This window comes from Zonotrichia albicollis, chromosome W, assembly GCF_047830755.1.
Source record: "Zonotrichia albicollis isolate bZonAlb1 chromosome W, bZonAlb1.hap1, whole genome shotgun sequence".
NCBI classification, from domain to species: domain Eukaryota; kingdom Metazoa; phylum Chordata; class Aves; order Passeriformes; family Passerellidae; genus Zonotrichia; species Zonotrichia albicollis.
In genome coordinates this window covers 19,769,883-19,791,297 of record NC_133859.1, presented here as the reverse complement: position 1 = coordinate 19,791,297, position 21,415 = coordinate 19,769,883, and the positions used below count along the sequence as shown (strand labels likewise).

The window sequence follows — 21,415 nt, the reverse complement described above, 5'->3', positions numbered from 1 at the left end:
TATCGACCCCATAAGGGTTACAACTGAGAGAGAAGAAAGAGAGAAGTTGAAGTAGAGAGGTAGTTGAGAAACTCTGAGATGTTAGAATGTGAAGTGATGACATCTTGGTGCTAGAAGAGAGTAGAAGTGTGAATGAAAGTTTTTGCATGAAAGGCAGAGAACTATCTTAACACATGGTTGTTAAGAGGTTATTCAATGCCACACTGGGGTCTGGAAAAGCCTTAGCAGAACAGGCCTTCCTTGAAGAGAAAAGAGGATAAGTTGACTAGAGAAAGAAAAAGAATGTCAGGAGCACCTGGGCACGGCCAAGTTTGGGGTTGTCAAGGTTGGGAGGTGTCTGACCGCTCCCTACGAGGGGCGGGGTCTCGGGGGCTGCGGCAGGGACCGATCCATAGAGGTGACTCGCGGTGGTGCTGGCAGCAGAGGACACAGGTTTGCCGGCCAGGAGTGGGCTGGCTCCGTGGCGGAACTGCCGGGGGGCTCCCAGACTGTCGGGGTCCCGAGTCCAGGATGGCAGCGTCGGCCCTGGAAGTGGGCCGAGAGAGAGAAGGAAAGAGAAAAGGAGAGAAGAGAGAGAGAGGGCAGAAGGGACCCAGGGCAGCCCCCAGGGTCCCCATGCCCGTGGCTGTTCTCCCCTGCTCCAGCCCTGCAGCCAAGGGGCAGCAGCGGGGGAAGGGCGAAGAACAGCACTGACAGCAAGGCCGTGAAGAGAGGGGGAGGGGGACTAGCACTAAAAGATAAAATCAAAGCAGAGATTTGATGACTCTCCAAACCTCACAAAGCGGTTTGTTTTTCTTAAGTAAGAAGGTTTTTTTGTTTTTTTCTTTTGTGTGTTTTGTTTACTGTTAACGAGAAGATTTTGTTCCTGAAGAAGAAGAGGCGGCTGTAGAAAAAGCTTTTAGCTAAACCCAGAAAGTTTAGAAGGAAAGCAAATAGTAAAAGTTAATGCAGTATTATCTTTCTTTTATTACTATGCTATTAAGAAGTGTTATAAATTGAGACGACAATTTGCTAAGTAAAACTAATTGAGAATTTATTGATTACAGCAGGCAAAGCAATAAGCAAATTAGCACTGGGCGACAGGGGAGTCTCTGCTCTGCTACTGACGCACTCCTGATTTTCTGTGGAGTTCTTATTCAGTCCTGCTTCCGGGCTGATGTGTAGTACTCTACGTATTCTTCTTTTGTGTTTAGGTGGTCATAGTCCACCTCCCGGGGTCTGAAGATGAAGGTTGGTAATTTTCCTTTGTCTGATTCCTGGAATTTTTAGGCTCAATCTGCTGAGTTCCTGGAATCATAGGTTTACTGAGCGGATAGGCTGATACTGTGTTATCAATCATAGCAAATCCCCCACCCATATTAACAGTTTACTAAACAGATAAACAAATGTTTGTGAAACCTATTGTCTTTTAGTTTCACCTTTCTTATCCTTTTAAGTCTGGAAATTTACTTAAACAAACGAGAGGTGGTGCAGCAGTCTTACTGGAATAACTTTGTCAGCTTTGATGAACAAACTTAAAGTTTTAACCAATTACAAGAAGTCCTTTCCAGGTACTACTGAAGCAACAATCAGAATCACAGAAAGAAGGTGAATTTCATGCCAGCAGAATCAAAAGACTTGTGAAGAAACCTGAAAAATGGACTATCACATTTAAACCGGGTGATACCGAACTGACTTTCCAATGGGGACTGAGTGGTAATAGTTTGAGAAAACCCAAATGATCCAAGAAATATACAAAGAATAACACTGAATTAAGAAATAAGACAATGCTTATATCACTAGTTTTGAGCACTACCTGAATAAAACATCTCCTTGGGGGAGGAATACCTCAGATAGAAGGATCAAGATTGTTTTTGTATTCTGACCTTAGCCTGAGAATTGTACAGGGGAGAAGGGGAATTGCCATTTTCATTAGTAAACTTTATTTGATTCATTCCAATACTGGACATGCTAGCTGGGTTATAAGTAAATGCTTAAATTATGAGAGTAATTAGTGTTGTGATTCACAAAATTTATGCTCTTATTGCAAAAAGTGTTAAAGTACTGGCTTGATTTTGTGGATGGGAATTATTAGTGCCTGTTGAATGGGAGATACCTGAGGAACAGTAAGAGACCACAGTTAAAGAGTGTCAAAAACAATTTGCCCAGAAATTAGTTAAGAGAAAGTGACAAGAAAATAGAGGGCAAGACCAGATTGGCCTCTGTATTTTGCCACCGAGAAGATCAAATAAACCTGCTGTGGGTTGCAACCTCACAGGCATGGGAGGTGGGAGTATAAGCCATACTGGACCTCTGTTATTCCTGTTTCTGGCACTCGTTGTCTTTTCCCTTTTGGGATACCAGCAAGATCGTGTCACAAATGCTACATAAAGCATCATATAGAAAGAAACCAAAGTTCCTCCTTTATTACACACACCTATGTCAACAGCCACTGTTATAACCCATCCAAATTTAGAACTTGTAGGCAAAATAGAGTAAATTATTAGATTACAAGAAACTTAAGAAAAAGTGGTAATAGATTTAAAACTGAATGTCCAAAATGAGAGAGATGGATTTGTTTTAAATTCAATCTTGAAGATATGGTTCAAGATTTTGTAAAAAACAAATAATAAACGAAAAGCTAAAACCAGCACAGCAATCTAACTCTGTATTGACTCCAAATTATCTGTTGAATTGTATTACAAGACTCCAAGCAGTTTCAGAAATGGCAGCAAATAAGGCTGCCCAGGCATTAGAGTTAATATTAAGTCAGCTAAGCCAAACAAAAACTGTAGGGTATCAGAATAGGTTGGCTTTAGACTATTTATTGGCCAAAGAAGGGGGTGTTTGTAGAAAGTTCAATATATCAGATTGTTGAAAATTGATGACCACAGAAAAGTCATTCTAGCAAAAGCAAAAGAAATATAAAAGAAAAATATATATGCATATAATAACCCAGGTACCAGTCCAAAAATTAGAAAACAATGTTAAAATCTAGCTGGTGGGGTAATGTATTAGAAGAAATTAAGATCTTTCCTTTTGTGTTACAACTGTTTTTATATTTCTTACTTGTGTAATCCCCTGTTTTATTTTGCCAGCATAGTCCAGAAGATGCAGGTAGATAAAAAAATATTGCTCAAGCCAAATGATTTACAAAGAATAAGAGTGGGGATTGTGAAAAATGCATGTATTTTATGATTGACTTTTCTCAAATATGAAAATGAATATTATATGTATTGTGTTAGAAAGTAATGCTGTATTAATTGTCTTAAGTACTGTGTTAAATATAGTTTTAGGTTATAAAAATTGTTAAAATAGAAACTATGCTATGTAAGATGTTTTGTTTAAAAGAAAGGACTTGCAGCGAGATAACAGCCACAGGACACCTAGTTCTTTCAGAGAAAAAGAATTTATGGCCTTCTTATCAGAAGAAACTAACTTCTTCCCGCCTCGAAGGCGCTATTAGGATTAGAGGGGAGAAGTTGATGAAGACCAGACGGAATGCTGTGTTTGAATGGAATTTATTGCTCATGTATGAAGTGTATGAATATGCAACGGGCTATTGTTCTTAAGGGTTAATCTTTCGTTAAAGGGTGTCCTTTTTTGGGCTCGTGATGCCCAGAAAAAGGTGCGCGGACGTCCCTAATTCTTTGTTTTTATTGTCTCATATTGTCCTAATTAAATTTGTCCAAATTGTTATTACTCTAATTGTGTTACTATTCTTTTTAACTATTGTATTACTATTCAACTTTTAAAAATTTTAAAAAGAAGTGATTGGTGTTTTTGACACAAACTGTCCTGGGTTGACTATATGCTTTTATCCCCAATCATCTGTGCTGTTTATGCTGGATAATAAGTTTTGCATCTTTAAGACTTCTTCTGAGATTGAAGGGAGGAGAGAAGCGCGCAGTTTGTTTTCAGACACTGCACTCACTCCTCCACTCCCGCCACGCCGCTGGAGGAGGTTGGAGCCGAGTACAGCGATCAGCAAGCGGCGCCACCCCCACCGCCCTCCCCCAGCTGTCCTGCCGCCTCCCGTGTCGGCTCCGTCGCTTTGGCTGCCTGCGCCTGCGCTGCGGATTCCGGAACCTGGAGTAGACGCAGTTGCTGCCTCCGGCCCAGTGGGGGATGCACTCCCTCTGGCTTCGCCACCTTCTGCCAAACCAGTCCCGGTTCAGGATGACATTGCAAACGGCGCCGAGCCCGCGGGACCGTCTTCAGAGTCGCCCGTGGTCCCGCCGCCCCCAGCAGCAGCAGCTGGGGCTACGACTCCGGCGACCAGCCTGTTCCTCCGTGGGGGAGACGTGGCTCGGCAGCTGATTGCGGGCACCGCCCGGCTGCCTGATTTCAAACTCAGCGTTTTTTGTGGGCCGGTTTCCCCTAGGGGTTGCAATCACTGCCATCCCTCGCACGCCCCAGTGGCGAGGGGGAGGTGGCTCCCGAAAGTTCTGCCTCTCGTCCCCAGTCCGGAGGGGATGGAGGTGGTACCGGGAGGCAGATGGGAGGAACACCTTTTGCATTTGCATTGCAGAGGCAGAGGAAACAGCGGAAAGTGACCATCGCTCGACTGCCATGAGGAAAAAACATTCCCAGACCCGAGATGAAGATTCTTGAGACAGCTTCTATCCCCCCACTGCCGATATGTGAAATAAACAGGGCCAGGAGACTTCTTCTCCTTTTTAATGCCTTTATTAAAAGTGATCAGCTCAGGATTGGGCAGCTTGGCAGGGCTGCAGTCCCCGTCGCGTCTCCCAGGGCGACTCAGAGGAGGAGGATATGCGCAGCTCTGTCCACTAGGGGCAGAGCCGGGGGATCCGGTCCTCGTGGGAGCCTTTAGGGCGTGATGTCCCCGTCAGATCTTGCTTTGTCAGTGCGGTCCCCCTCAGTCTCGGCGCTGGGGACGACTCCCATGGTCAGGGCGAGAGGGACTCCGCATCTCTGCAGGCTCAGCACTTGACTCCTCACGTCTGGACATCACTTTAGTCTCTCAATTCTTAGGTGGCTCGTTGTTTTTAGGGTTTTCTCGTTGCATTTTGGAGTCGAGGTCTCAAAGCATGCTGGTTTTTGGAGTCACTTTGCATAACCCCCCCCACCCTCTCAGGTGTCTTCACTATGCTGGGAAGAGAACACCTTAGCCTTAGGGAAGGGCCGTTTCCTCACCCTAGCCAGGGCTTTTACTAATACAAAGGAGGAGATAAGCTACAAGGACCCCTGATTACAATAACAAAGCACCAAGAACCCTGACAGAGACAGAGACCTGGCTGCGTCCCTGTAACTCTTTCTCACAAAAAAAAGTATTAACCAAATTTTTGTTCATAACAATATGGGTCGGTGTTTCGGGGGGGGGGGAAGGAAGCGTTTGGTCACTCATTCTGCCATTCCATTGGCAGCAGGCTTTAGGGTTGTGACAATACAGAGCCCGCCTGGCAGGCTGGGCCTGGGCTGTTTGGCTCGGTTCCCTGGGCCAGGGCCACCACCTGGCCAGCTGTTGGGTTTGGGGGCTTTGCTTCCCCCGTCAGATCCTGGGCCACCGTTCTGTGGGTCAGGTCTGGGGTTCCTGACCCTTCCAAGAGGGCCAGGGGTCCCCAGGGCCTCTCAGGCTGTCTGCTGCTGCTGCTCTTTCCTGAAAAAAAAAAAAAAAAATAAAAAGAGTTGAAAGAGATGGTAGCAGCTCAGAAGCATTGAAGAGCCAAAAGCTTAGCTTCAGCCCAAGTGGTTCAATAAAGGGCTGTGGCCAAGACATTCCAGAAATTTTCTCAAAATTGTTTGAAATTTTTTGATGATTGTCAATGGATTTTTGATAACTATTGATGGATTTTTCTGTAGCAATTTGTTGTTTCAGGATTCTGCAAGCCTGTTTCAGGACCAAAAGGGACTTTCAGAGATGTCAAAGAGGAACATTACAGTCCATGGACTTTTCCTGAAACTCAGCTGTTTGTGTTATGAACAAAAATTCAGTTAATATATTTTTGTGAGAAAGAGTTACAGGGACGCAGCCAGATCTGTCTCTGCCAGGGTTCTTAGTGCTTTCTTATTGTAATACCGGGTCATTGAGGCTTATCTCCTCTTTTGTATTAGTAAAAGGCCTGGCTGGGTGGGGTGGATGGCCCTTCCCCGAGGCAGTGCTCCCCTTACAGCATAGGGAAGACACCTGAGAGGGTGGGGGGGGGGGTTATGCAAAGTGACTCCAAAGTCCAGAATGCTTTGTGGGACCACGACTCGAAATGCAACGAGAAAACCCCAAAAACAACGAGCCAAATAAGAATTGAGAGACTAAAGTGATGTCTGGACATGAGGAGCCAAGTGCTGAGCCTGCAGAGATGCGGAGTCCCTCTCGCCCTGACCATGGGAGTCGTCCCCAGCGCCGAGACTGAGGGGGACCGCACTGACAAAGTAACATCTGACGGGGACATCACGCCCTAGAGGCTCCCACGAGGACCGGATCCCCCGGCTCTGCCCCTAATGGACAGAGCTGCGCACATCCTCCTCCTCTGAGTCGCCCTGGGAGACGCGACGCGGACTGCAGCCCTGCCGAGCCGCCCAACCCTGAGCTGATCACTTTTAATAAAGGCATTAAAAAGGAGAAGAAGTCTCCTGGCCCTGTTTATTTCAGCTGGGGGCGCTCGTCCGGAATAGCCACGCCACAAGAAGACTCAAGACTGGCCATCTTGGAACTTCAGGACAGCTGGCTACCGGGACCAGAGGGATCGGCTCAGGACCAGCGACACAGAGGAGCACCGGAGCACCGGATTGGTGAGAAAGCCGGTGGCGGGAGCGGGAGACGTGCGCATGTGTGTGTGAATGAGACAGGGGCCGGCAGCCGGACCTTCAAAGTGATAGTGGACCTCTCAGTACCGCGGTTCCGTGCTTTCGAGAGAAAGCCGGCCGGGAACAGGGGGCGGAGCTTGGAATAAGCGCGAGTGAGTCTCCCAAGGGGGAATAAAGGGCCCCCCCCCTCCAGGCGTGCGGAGGGAATATTTGTATGAGTGGCACGCACCCAAAATAGGCCCTGACAGAGGGAAGTCAGGAAGATTTGTCAGTCCCGAGAAGGATTCGGGTAGCATTTGTAAGTCTCAAGAAGGATTCGCGTAAGATTTTGTCAGTCCCGAGAAGGATTCAGGTAGCTCACAAGCCCTGCAGGCAAAAGTAAGTCCTGGAACAGGAGCCAGGCACAAACCCCAGCGAAGGAGGCTGTGGTTTGCTTTTAAGTCCTGATACGGTGAAGCCTAAAAATTGGCGGGTTAGGCAAACTAAAAATCAGGCAGTTGTTTTTCCTGACTGAGGGAGTCAGGAACGACCCGGATTCTTAGGCCGAGCCTTCGTGTGTTCAAGTCCCGATAGATGTAAGACCAGACGTGGGGAAAGTTAGGCAATCAAGAGATTGGGCAGTTGTTTCAGTATAAAGTCCTGAGCATCACGCAGAAATTTGAAGTTTCAGTGGAGGAGGCTGAAGCTCCTCAAAGAAGGTTCTTTTTGAAATTACCAGTCAGTAAAGGCACCTTTGGGATTTTTTACTGTTAAGACCTGTAAAATGGGAGGGTGTAATAGTAAAAAGACCGGCAAGAGACTGAGGTATATACATCCCAATAGTCTCTTAGGAGAACTGTTAGTAAAATGGGATTCTATAGAGGCCACGGAGGGATTAGATAAAGTGAAAATGATCCATTATTTTATGGAAGTGTGGCCAGAATTAGAGTTACAAGGAGGATGGCCTTGGTGTGGGACAAAGGATAAGTGGATGTGCCAACAATTAAATAATTGTCTGACAGCCCGAGGGGATACTGATCCTGAGCAATTATTGTATGTAGCTTGCTGGTAAAACAGCGCTGTTGGGGATGAAGGGGTGCGGATTTGTAAGGTAGAGAAGAAGAAAGAGGGGAATGAAGGAGGGGATTATAGGACTAGTAAAAGATGGGATCCCCTGGATTATCTGCCTCCTTCTGCCCCTCCACCTTATAATCCTCTTCTTCAAGCACCTCAAATGGCAGGTCTGGTTCTTCCCCCGGCTGCCATCTCATTAGCACCTGCTCAGACTCCTTCTTCTACCTCTTCAGCTTCCACTATGACAAACCCAGTATCCCCTCCAGTTCCTTCTGCACCACCACAAGTGCCTACTCCACCTGCTGCATTCTCCACCCCTTGTCCAGCTGCACTTAATATCCACTCAGGCTCTTCTCCCCCTCCTATTGCTGTCCCTTTAGCTCCTCCTAGTTGGGACACAAATGCCTCCTCGCCCGATAAACAGCTATCAGCAAATACACCTGCTGATGGGCAGAAAGTTCAGGGTAACCCAGATATCCCTCAAAGTAGTTTGGCATCTGAAGATGGGCCGTACTGTAGCACCAGATCCAAGACCTCCAAGGCAGAGAGACTCTTTCCCCTCAGAGAGCTTCCTATGGGAGGAGTAGTGGGAGGTGTTAGCTTTGTGAATGCTCCCCTAACTGCTTCTGAGGTGAGAGGATTCAAGAAAGAGTTGGGGCATTTAGTTGAGGACCCAGTGGGCATAGCTAACCAAGTGGATCAATTTCTAGATCCAAATATCTACACCTGGGGGGAGATGAATTCCATCCTGAGTATATTATTTTCTCCAGAAGAGGTCCAGATGATTAGGGTGGCTGGCATAAGAATTTGGGAGAAAGATAACCGTCCAGGACCCCAGGTGCCATCAGGCGAACAGAAATTGCCACTAACGGATCCCAGCTGGAACCCTAACCAGGAGGAGGGGAGGAAGGCCATGATGGAATATAGGTCTTTGATAATACGGGGAATCAAAGAGTCAGTTCCCAAAGGAACTAACACCCAATTGGCATTTGAGGGTACACAGGAGAAAGATGAAGCTCCTGCTTCCTGGCTTAATCGCCTAAGGCGGAACTTCCAGTTGTACTCTAGAATAGACCCAGACACTCCAGAAGGTCAAATGCTACTAAAAGTCCAGTTTGTTACCAAATCTTGGCCTGATATAAGGAGGAAACTGGAAAAGATGGAAGAGTGGCAAGCGAAGGACATAAATGAGTTATTAAGAGAGGCAATGAAGGTGTATTTAAGGAGAGAAGAAGAAAAAGCAAAGGGCAAGGCTAATATCATGGTTGCTGTAGCTAGAGAAAGTGCAGGGTGGGCGGGTCCGCCACCAGGAGGAGGCAAGGATAGGCCTCTTGTACTGTCAGGTGCAAGAGGGATAGAGACACCTCAAGTCCCTTTGAGACAACGACATTGCTATTACTGTGGAGAGCCAGGACACATCAGGAGGTTTTGTAAGAAGCTCAGTCTCGATGTGGCAATAGCCACGGAACAAGATAATTTAGGGAAGATCCTTAGAAGTGACAAGTAGAGGGGTCAGGGGCTTTATACTTTAGGGGACCCGATGCAACATCTAGACGAGCCCTTGGTAAACTTAGAGGTGGGATCCCTAAATGTTTAATTTGAATTTTTGGTTGTTACAGGAGCAGATAAGTCCTGTCTCAACAAAGTAACATCTGAAGTTAGACAAAAACAGCTAGGTAGAAAAGATATCCAATAGCACCAAAATTGGCCAGTAAAACTAAACTTGTAATAAGTAGTGTGAAAGTAAAAGGTACCTTATTGTTGTCTTGTTGTGTGTGTGAGAGTGAGTCACAAGTATAGTCAGCCTCAACTTCCCGGGCAGGTGGGAAGGGGGCAGTGGAAGTGTGTGTGTGGCCTGCAAACCAGGCTTGTGTCCCCCGCGCGGGTGGGGGCTGTGACCAAAGTGTGTGTGTGACCTGCAAACCAGACTAGTGCTCCCCAGATGGGTGAGGGAGCCGTAGCTGTAAGAGTGTGAGTGACACGCAGACAGCCTCACAGGTGAATGTGCACCAGAGGCAACCAGAGTCAGGGCCCTTCCAAGAGGCCCAAAGATACTGAGACCTGTGGGCCAACCCCAAGGTGAAGGGGGGCTATAGGGATCCGTGATTTTCTAGCAATAAGTTTGTGTCTTAAAGGTGTGGAGGAATGTGTGAAAGTGAATGAGAAATGAGAGAGTGATATAAACAAATTAGAATAGAGGTAATGTAGTTACAAGCTTTACCACATCTTCTTAGAGGGAAGTGTATTGTGTAGAAGTGTAAAGAAAAAAAAAAGGAAAAAAATTAAGTGTAAGGGGTTGAAAGAAGTATTTAAGCTCTAAGTGAAAGTAAGAAACAGAAGCAAGAAATAAATAAGATCTTGAAAAATAGAACAGAAAACCAGTGAATTAAATACACAGAAAAATAGTGGAATAAGAGTACTTTGAGAGTTAAGTTAGCTGAGAAATACAACTCCTTCCAAAATACAGAGTATGCAGAAGTTGATGAGAGAAACATACAAGCTATGGAAAAAGAGAAATTACTGATAACATTAAACAGAGAAGCTGAGTTTTGACAAAATCATTAACAGTAGACCATTAATGCCTGTGTTTGAAAGCCCGTTTCAGGTATTCTTCATTACTAAGATGGTTGGACTCACATCACTCTCACCCCTGGCATTGGACCAGGATTCAACACCAAGTTTTTCCTACTGGCATTCTGGCATTGGACTGGACTGCACACCTTTCTCCTTCTGGCATTGGGCCAGACTCTCAGTTTTTCCCTCTGGCATTGGGCCAGAGTCCACACCACCCACCTCCGGGCACTGGAAAAGGATTCATCCACATCACAAGGTAATTCACCTGAGTATACTGAGATTTAAATTTGACTCTCAGGAGGAAGAGTCAAAAAGACTGAACTGTATAGAAAAAAATTGGCATCAGAGTTCTAATATTGCTTAAAATGTTTTAAAACTGTTTTGTGTAAATTATGTTGGTAAAAAGTTTAAGGCTGTAAATAAGTAATTCTAGTTTAAGTTCCCCAATATATTTCTAAAGACTCCAGGTTAATCCTCTACAGAACACTCCCCTAGGGGAAACTAAAATTTGTAGGGAACAGACCAAGAGAGGTTTAACCAGAGAAGCAGGTAGAAGGGACTCTAAAGAGCTTGGAAGCTTCTCCTCAGTAAAAAATTCCCCAAGAGGCAAGGCCGGGTGGGCAGGCTGTGCAAGATGACCCATACCAGGCTCTTGGGAAGGGTAGTACTGATGGCTCTGATTGCTGGTGGTGCTCAGGGGAGCCCAGGAGAGCTGTGCAGTGAAGGCTACCAACCCCGCTATGAGGAGGAAGTGAGCTCCTTGTCGAGAGTCCACATCAGTTCTAACCCTGATTGTGTTAACCCCTCCCAATTGGTCCTTTATCAGAAAAATAAGAGAGTGTACTGGATGACCCAGAATACTGCCACTTTTAGGCAGCCACTCCTAGGAGAGTGCCTTATAGAGGTAGCCTGGTTTTGCTTTGAATGTGATGCTGCTGAAACAAGCTCAGCAGATCTAGTAAAAAGCAAAGAAATGGTGAAAATGGTAAGAAAAATTGTTTGTTACAAGTATTTAGATGAGTGTACTGGAAAAGAGATAAACCCCTTTTGGAACACATTTCAGGGGAGCTCTAAACCCCTAAGTTTGATCTCATCTGGCAACTGCATTGCTAGGGTGATAACACCAATTTTCTTATTACGCAAAGAAACTGGATCCAGTTTGGGAGTTCCTATATATAATGATTTGGGAGAAATTAAACAAAACCGGGAAAGTGAAATAGAAATTGAGAAAATCCAAAATTGTAATAGCCAAGTTCAGATCCCAATATCTGTGTTGAACAAAGTCATCCGGCTCCAGGCAGTATTAAAAAAAAAAGAATTCAATTATTAGGGACATTTCAAACGAAATAAAAAGATTAGCATGTGTAAATAATCAAGATCAAACTCCTACACTTGATCCCAGTGGGTGGGAGAACTTAGAGATTTTCAGAAAATATGTATGGCAAAAGGTGGTTTTTCTCACTATGTGTAGACTTGGAGGATTGCTCTTTTTACTATGCTTATTTATCTGTTTTAGTAAAACAGTATTGGCTGTACAAACCAACCTGAAGAAACCAAGAAAAGTAACAAGGTTAAGTAACCATGATTACCAAAGTGCACAAGAGATTTATAGTCGATTCAAAACAAAAAATTGTGAGTTGATGCGAGCTTAAGAATTTAAGCTCGATCAAAGAAAAAGAGGGGGGACTGTTATGTACAAAATTTCGGTTAATTTTTTTTTTTTTGTGAGAAAGAGTTACAGAGACGCAGCCAGATCTGTCTCTGCCAGGGTTCTTAGTGCTTTCTTATTGTAATACCGGGTCATTGAGACTTATCTCCTCTTTTGTATTAGTAAAAGGCCTGGCTGGGTGGGGTGGATGGCCCTTCCCCGAGGCAGTGCTCTCTTACAGCATAGGGAAGACACCTGAGAGGGTGGAGGGGGGGTTATGCAAAGTGACTCCAAAGTCCAGAATGCTTTGTGGGACCCCGACTCGAAATGCAACGAGAAAACCCCAAAAACAACGAGCCAAATAAGAGTTGAGAGACTAAAGTGATGTCTGGACATGAGGAGCCAAGTGCTGAGCCTGCAGAGATGCGGAGTCCCTCTCGCCCTGAGCAGGGAGTGGTCCCAACGCTGGGACTAGCCACCTGGGAAGGTCACAGGATCAACATCTGACGGGGACATCACGCCCTAAGGCTCCCACGAGGACTGGATGCCCGGCTCTGCCCCTAGTGGACGGAGCTGCGCATATCCTCCTCCTCTGAGTCGCCCTGGGAGATGCGACGGGGACTGCAGCCCTGCCGAGCCGCCCAATCCTGAGCTGATCACTTTTAATAAAGGCATTAAAAAGGAGAAGAAGTCTCCTGGCCGTGTGTATTTCAGTTTGGACTTGAACTTTCTTTGCATTGTTTATGCATTTTCTTATATTGTAAGATTGTTTTAGTGATATGATAGAATTTTATGTTCTACAGGTGAAGAATTTCCCTGATCATTTCACATCAGCACTTGATTGAGGTTTTGATTGGCAACAGATAACCTGTCAAGTGCTTGTTCTTTCCTCTGCATGGGCCCAGCAGATGAATTTACAAACACTTTTCTTCTTAATTTAACTAAATAAAAAAAGGTGACATGTCACAGACATCTTTTCATGAAAATCCTTTCCTTAGGATTTTTTCCTCCTGAGAAGCTAGGAGGCCTCAAGAACAAAATGTAAACAATGGTTATCTGCTGCTGTGGAATGCAACAGGTGGATCTTTGATTGGCCCATCTTGGATGTTTATAATTAATGGCAAATCCCAGCCCAGCTGGCTCAGACTCTTAGCCCGAGCCACAAACCTTTGTTATTCATTCTTTTCTATTCTTAGCCTAGCCTTCTGATGAAACCTTTTCTTCTATTCTTTTAGTATAGTTTTAATGTGATATATATCATAAAATAATAAACTAAGCCTTCTGAAATATGGAGTCAGATCTTCGTTTTTTCCCTCAACATAAGACCCCTGTGAACACCATCACACAGAGGGACTGATAAGAGTCTGAGTGAGCCAAGCTGCAACCCAGGTAGGGGACTTTTCTGCGTTTGTCATCTCTTTTGGAGCAGCAAGAGGTTTTATTGTTTAATAAACAGTTTTTTCCACTTTTCTCCAAGGAGGTATTTTTTCCAAACCGGTTGGGGGAGGGCCCAATTGAATCTGCTTTTCTAGATGAACCCCTCTGGGGGTTCTCTCCCAAATTTGCCCTGAACCAGGACAAAAACAAACTGTAGGTTGGCTGATAAATAAAATTGAACATTGAAAGATACAATAGGGAAAAACCCTAAATTCCATAAGAATTAAAAATTAAAAGAGAGGGTCATACATTAGATGGAAATCTTCAGTATCAGGCGTATCAGGAAGTCTGTACCTCTCAAGTACCTCAGCCAATGGGGAAAGAGAGAAGGGAAATGCAGCTGGGAAATTAGGATAAAAAGGAGGCTGTGTCCTCCAAAAATTCGAGAGATCCCAGGGGAATGCCCCATGGCCTCTCCCTTTATTCAAATAAAGTAAAAGGACTCTTCTGTCTCCTTTTTGGACATAAACCTCTGATGTTTGTGGATTAATTTTCTTAACAGTAGCCACGATTGAGCACACTGCAATACGTTACTAGTCTCTGGATTTGCCACAGCATTGTGCTTGCAAATATCCTGGCACTTCATTAGAGACCTGTAGTTGTTCAGGTGATGCCTTAGGTTTTGGCTTTTATGTTTTTTCAGATCCTGTGCTGATTTAGTTTGTAGTTCTGTGCTTCATGTTAAGGGATGGCAAGCTGTCTTCACAGAGTAGCTAGACAAAACAATTCCTTTCCTAGCTTGGGACCAAGGACAACTGATCCAAATCTCACGCCCAAGAGCATAAACAATGTGGACTGAAGAGAGAAAAACAAGAAGGATGGTATTTCATAACCTAAAGCTATAATTAGACAATTAACTCCAATATGCCAATGAACCAGAACTTATAAAAGTGAGAGACCTTGTGACCAGTGTAGCCCTGGCTGGGCTCTTGTACTACCCAAAGTGTGTCCACTGAGGCCTTTTAATAAATACCTACTTTATTCTTTAACTCCGTCTAGCCTCTGTTCTAGGTCAGCCTTCACAAAGCATCACAGGGATGAACTCCCAAACCATGGGAGCAGAGAATTTCTCCAAGAACTGGCCCATTTTCTCCCACATTCCATGCCACTCATGACTATCTACCCTCAGAGCAGATATCTGAACAACCTCCCTAGAAATCTTTTTATTGGCTCTAAACATGGTGTGGACCGCACTGAGACCTGGCAGACTCAGCAACAAGAACATGCTTTCCTTAACATCCAAAGGGAATTCAAAAATTCTCATAAGCTGCTGCAACAGGCCTCAAGAAGAAAAAAGCGGGTGAAAATCTGGGGAAAATCATCCTCCCCTCTTCTCCCCATAAACTGGGAGTAATTTTTAATGAATCCTGAGAGGTAATGCTCGAAGTAAGGGTAAGCTAGTGTGTTGGTTTTGCTCAACCAAGTTTCTGGTAGTGGGGGGGGAGCCACACAGGTGGCTTCTGTAAGAAACTGCTAGAAGCTTCCACCATGTCTGGCACAGCCAATCCCTGATGGGTCTGATGATGGATGAGCCACTGGCCAAAGCTGGGCCAATTAGAGATGATGGTAACGCCTCTGTGATAACATATATAAGAAGAAAATCAAAACAGAGTGGGATGCACTCAGTTTTAATTCCAGCTAGAGAAGAGGAGGAGGTGAGAACATGTGAGGGAAACAACATGAAGGCACCAAGGGCAGTGAAGAAGGAGGGGGAGGAAGTGTTCCGGGTGCCAGAGCTGAGATTCCTCTGCAGGCTGTGGTGAAGACCATGGGGAAGCAGCTGTCCCCCTGCAGCCCATGGGGATACACAGGGGATGCAGAGATCCACCCGCAGCCCATGGGGGAGGTGCTTACACAGGAGTGGGTGGATGCCCAGGGGAGGCTGTGGTCCAGTGGAAGACACAGTGGAGAGAGGGGACCCCTGCTTCCAGGTTGTAGCAGCCTGTCCTTGGAGAGCTGCACCCTGTAGAAGAGTGACCCACATCACAGGAGTTTTGGGAGGACTGTATGCCCATGGGAGGGACTCATGTTGCAGCAGTTTTAGGAGGACTGCTGCAATGTGAGAGTGGACCCATGTTGGAGAAGTTCATGGAGAACTGTCTCGCATGGGAAGGGACCCCACGATGTAGCAGGGGAAGGACTCCTCTCCCTGAGCAGCAGAAGAAAATCTCGGGTGATGAACTGACCAAACCCCCACCCCATCTCCCTGCACTGTTGGTGGGAAGGAAGGAGGGGTTGGGGGAAGAAACAGTGGTTTTAAGGGCTTATTTTACTTCTCATTATCCTCCTCTGATTTTGTTAACAATAAACTCGCTTTGTATCTCTAAGTTGAGCCTGCTTTGCCCTTGGACTGTTTTATACCAGTCTTTATCTCAACCCTTCATTTAAATTTTCCCTCTCCTCTGCCCAGCTGTAGCAGGGGATGGAGTAAGTGGCTTTTGTGGGTGCCTGGAGTTCAGCCAGTGTCAAACTATGGCAGAGAGCAACACTGAATATACATCCCAAATGACCATCATTGTCCTTGATGTTATCATGTCATAAACTGATATTCCACAGTACAGCAACAAAGCAATCCTGAACCCTCTCCCTGCTCTGAAAAAGAGCACTGTGGGGAGCACATATGGGAATATATACAGGGGTAGGTACCACACCCACATGAACAGACCAAGTAACATTGTGACCAGTGGCTCTCTACCTAATACAGCAAAATCTTAAATGAAATGTTTCTAACCCACTCTGGGCCCATCTGTTGCTATCTCAACCCTTTGAGCCTCATGTTGGTGTCAGAGACTGGAAAAGGTAATTTGTTTCAAGACCTCTTCGGGCCTTGGAATGTGTGATATGGGGTGGGTCAGGTCTTCCTCTTGTGAGGTAGTGCCCTGCCCCCCATACCACTCAACTCCACAGCATCTGTCAATCATGACACACTGGAGGCATCACCTCAGTGTAGCCTAACTCAGCCCCTAAGTGGCTGAACAACCAGAAGCCCCGCCTGGGAGTGAAGCCTAGTGATTTTTGCCTTTTTTTCTTTTATATATTCTCTGTATTCTTTACACATAGATTTGGAGCTCTGTAGTCTATTAATGCACTCATAGCTAGTTCTGCCAGTACTTTTCCCTGCCCTGATAGGCAGAAAGACAAAATGCATTCCAAGACCCCTATGCTATCTTGGTTCTTCCTGGGAACCAAGGCTGAAAAACAGCTCTTTGAGGCACATTTTCATCAAAAAAGTTCAGTCCCATCTGAGGGGGGGAGGATTTAGAAGGGGCTTGAACTGGGGGGAATTGCATCAACACTTGTGCTCCTAATTGGTGATTTTTGTCAATTATGCAAATTTGCTAAACTTATAAATATGTATTTACCCTGTGGGGCTGGGCTTTTGTGGACATTTTCTATATCTGCCCCTGGAGGTCTCCAATAAATATCAACCTTCATCTTACCTCCTATACTAATATCTCCAAAGTGAGTGTTGTTTCATTTACAGGTTTGTTAAGGCATCAGATTTCTGGCACCCCAGATAGGACTAGACCTGGTAGCCTTCTCTCCAGATCAAATCAGGTACATCTTGCAAGGAATTCTTTCCTGCTGGCAACTGAAGCAGAAAACTGGGCAAGAAAATAAAACTCCATAGTCAGACAGCTACAGAAAAGGTATTTGTTTATTCAGAGCTGGGAGTGAGAGGGATCTCTCTGCCAAAATCTCACTCAATCTTCTTTAGCCTGCAGTTACATTTTAAAAGTCTTTCCGCTCAACATCATGATTACAACATATAATTAGCATACTCATATTTGCATAAAGCTGTGTCATGGTTTTACAACTGTTTGTTGCTTCTGCACATACCTCAGTTCCTTCTGTGGTGGTCATCAGTCTTCTGGTGGTCTTGTGATGAAGACTTCTGTAGTCTTCCTCATGTTTGAACTTTTTACCTCTATCTTCAGCACATGCCTGGTGCTTCTTGTTTTTCAGTCTAACTTGTTTATAGCTAATTTTGCAGTTTGCAAGTTCCATCAAAACTTGCTGTCTTGCTCTTGATGGCGTTTTTTATCTCACTTGCCCTGCTATCTTGCTTGTTTTACTTGCACATCTTGTTACAATGTTACTTGTGGTTAACCTTTTGTTACATACCACTTAGGATTCTGTCACTGAAGGGGTATCGGGGACAGCTAAAGGTGATACAGAGACTTTATCATCAGAAGGCATGAAAAGACACTTTATTATTAGAAATCTACAGTTCTTATAGAAACAATGGTGGACCTAAGTCCTGATTGGCCTTTAGGAATCTTCTCTCACACTACTGGTGAACAATGAATAGCACACTCTGGAGAACCATATCTATAAACAATGGTTACAGAGAGATATTAATTGTTTGAATTCTTTCCTGTAAGTTTCCCACAGCTTCTACACAGCTTCCCAGGATTTTCCTGGGAGAACCATGTCTCTCTGTTCAGAGGATATTTAATTACTACAGGATTTAATCCCCCCTTTCTTTTTACTTTTGTGAATTTGTTCTCAAATCATCGTGTGTTTATTCTCTGGAAATATGTTCCTCTTTACACTATGTTTCATTTTATGTCTCTTCTAATCATCATAAGATATTGTGGTTCACTAACAGCACCACAAAAAGCACTGGCTAAATATGCATGTACACAAAATGATTATTCCTAACAACAAGATTCCCATAAATAATTGTTTCAACCAATTTAGATTAGGGAGCCAAGATGTGTCTCCCATAAGTGAGTTGACCAAGATGCATCATGCTTTGTTACTTCATGGAGTATCTTTGCATGTTGCCAGATTGTATGCATATCTCTTATTATTTGCCTTGATTGATTGATGTAAGTAAGACAACTGGTATTTACCAACGTACAGACTCCTCCCATTTGTGCTGTGATCATATCTAATACCATGTGATTTTGAAATACTACTTCTTTTAAAGAATTTATTTCTGTTTGCAACTATCCAGTGGCATCGGCCACTGAGTTTGCAATTACTTTCATCTCTGCTGAGATGTTCACTATTGCTTTTTCTAAGTGTACAATTCCTAAAGTTGGGAATAAAGCTCTGACAAAGTTGTGAAAGCCTGTATTATATCTAGTCAGAGGGTTAGAAGGTATACTTCGACTAAATCAGTTTCTCCAAATTCCTCTAACAATTCCTCTAATTAAACGAGTATGATTTATAACTTGTGTGGTAGATAGGGACAGGCGATCGGAAGATCACGCGATGTGACGGAAAGCAGCAGGATTCATTTTCCCCTAGTCCCCTGAGATAAGAGATCACCCTAGGAATGTAACTAGGAATGTAGTCCCCCTAACGATAGTAATGCTGGTAACTTTCCACTCCTTACTAACCATAGATAGTATTGCAGACCCCTCTGACGTAGAGAAGCCCCTTAGACTATAAAACCCCACGAGATGAGACAATAAAGGCCTTTGACCATCTGCCACATTGGTATCTGTATGCTCTTTGGCCTGAGCGAACCTGGTGAGTTTGGGTCGCTGTGCTGCTCTTCGAAACCAGGTCGCTTTGCCTTATATCAGAAGGCAACAAACTGGTGCCGAAACCCCGGGAAGGAGCTCGGGTAACGGGATTCGCCTGGACGAGAGACAGCGGCTGCAGCGGCGGGACCGTCTGCAGCACAAGGGGGACGCCCCCGGGACCAGCGATCCTCATGGAGGCCATCGCGAAGGTTGTAAGTTCGATTCATGAGCAATGGGGAATTAAATGTGAGCTCAGGAATTTTAATCTTGCTATCGCAAGGCTCCTAGAGCTGGGGACGATCGAACGTCCGGTAGATATATTACATTAGGAAGAGTGGGAGAAATGCACTGCCGCCTTAGCAGAGGACACTAAGTCCTCAGGCAGTGGTAAAAGCCTCAAAGCGTTGGGGAAAGTAGAAGAGGCCCTACGCAAGGCATCAGAAGAACAGGAGACGTGGAAAGCCGCACGTACATGTTTATTAGCTACACCAAAGCTGGGGGTGGGACCAGCGACGCAAACCGCCTCTGAGAGCGATCTGATTGAAGGCAGGAATACGCGGGGGCTGGGCGCGTTCCACCCCTCCCCGAGCCTGAGCCCAAACCCCCCGGAGCCCCCAGGGGACCCCCCCAACCCTCCCGCGGAGCCCGCCAGGTCCCAGCCCCCCCGCGGAACCTTCCGAAAAATCCGCGGTTTCTCTACCTGTCCCTCCCCAGCTGGTCACCGATCCGACGCAGGAGGCAAAGCAGCGCACGCGGTCCTTTTGGGGGGAGCTCGCGGAAGAAGCCCGAGATGCCGAGAAAGCAGCTAGCACGGACACGCAGGCGATGGCGCCGCCACCGCCGTACATGGCAAAACATGGCGCCAGCGACCCAGGGAATGGGCGGAGCGCGCGAGCAGTCACAGATGCGCATGCGTGGGAGACCAGCAAAGAGCGCATATTCGATCAAGAGCCACGCCCAATGCTGCTACCATATAAGGGAGAGATCCTTCCCTTCGGAGAGGCAGGGCAAGCCCAGGGGTCAGGAGCTGCACCACCCCCGAAGGGAGGAGCGGGGTCGAAGCCGCACAAAACGGCATGGAGGGCCGGAAATGTACTGGTAGTCAACTTCCGGCTCAGAGTCAAACAACAGCTGCTCAGACAGCTCGGAAGAGCCGACTGAGTCCGGCTGGGACTCAGAAGCCGAGAGAGCAGAATTAATGCGGTTTCAAGTGAAACCGAATAAAGCTTTAAGCAATATCAGGAGACAACCGCAACACAAACTCACCGATTGGGGAAAAATAAAAATAGCTTGTGCGGACTGGGCACCTGCAGCCACGATACATGCCTTCCCGCTTAGGGTCACCGGAGCGCAGGGAAACCAACAAAGGGCATATACTCCGGTTAGCTCCAAAGATGTACAAGCGATTATCAAAGCGATTTCAGAAAAAGGGATCAACTCAGCTGCAGTATCCACTCTTGTGGATGGCCTTTTTAGCAATGCTGATCTGCTCCCTTTTGATATTACGCAAATAAGCCGCATGCTTTTTGATGGGGCAGGGCTGATTGTATTTAAGCAGGAATGGCAGGATCATTGCACAACCGCGTTAGCCCAGGCTTCTGGGGAAGGGCAGCAACTACACAGCTCGAGCCTGTCCAGACTGCTAGGGAAACATGACCAGGTGGCTACACCACAGCAGCAAGCCGAACAACTGCGAGCTGAGGAAGTCAGGGCAACAACTCGAGCTGCCAGAGAGGCCATACGTGCTGCCTCTCCGGTGGTAGCCAAGCCAGCACCGTGGTCAGCCATAAAAGAGGGAGAGAGTGAAAGCTTCACACGGTTTGTCGATCGCCTGCAAGCAGCAGCAGACTCCTCTACCTTGCCTGTGGTGGCCATGGGATCCGTGGTGGCCAACTGCCTGTGACAGCAGTGTAATTCCGTCACCAAAGATATCTTGCGCTCCCTGCTGGCCGGGGCCAGCTTGGCTGACATGATTAAACATGTTGTAAGAGAAGAACAACTGACACCCATTCAAGCAGCTGTCCACACCCTAACCAGTGCAATGGCTTGCTTTAAATGTGGTCAGGCAGGCCATGTCGCAGCGAGCTGTCCCCAGCCAGCACAGCTTTCCCTGGCAGCACCTCCACTCCAAGCACGCCCGAGAGGGATCTGTTGGAGCTGAGGGAAGAGAGGACACCTCCCTAGGGACTGTAGATCCCGGCCCCGCGGAAAGGGGAGAGGGAGGGGGCGCGTGGGCCATACTCAGCCTCCTCCCACTGCGAATGCAAGACGGCCCATCTATGCCAACCCCCAGTGGGGCAGGGGATCCTCATACCCCATGCCCCCAAAGGGAGCAGTCAGTTTCGCACCCCCGCCAGCAGCACAAAGGCAGAGTTGCGCAGCACCGACAGCAGTACTTTCACATCCTCCACCGCCACAAGCCGCGCCAGTGCCACAGGGCCAGCAGGGGATGCCCCAGAGCGGGACCCCTGGGTGG

At 46.2% G+C, this 21,415-nt stretch overlaps 1 long non-coding RNA gene across 1 annotated transcript; it reads left to right on the top strand.

The window, feature by feature from the left end:
• Positions 1-6,554: 6,554 nt before the first annotated feature.
• Positions 6,555-13,309, top strand: LOC141726932 (uncharacterized). The gene is made up of 2 exons (XR_012577892.1): positions 6,555-6,732; positions 10,396-13,309. It is a non-coding gene; the product is annotated as an uncharacterized LOC141726932 (long non-coding RNA).
• Positions 13,310-21,415: the final 8,106 nt, after the last annotated feature.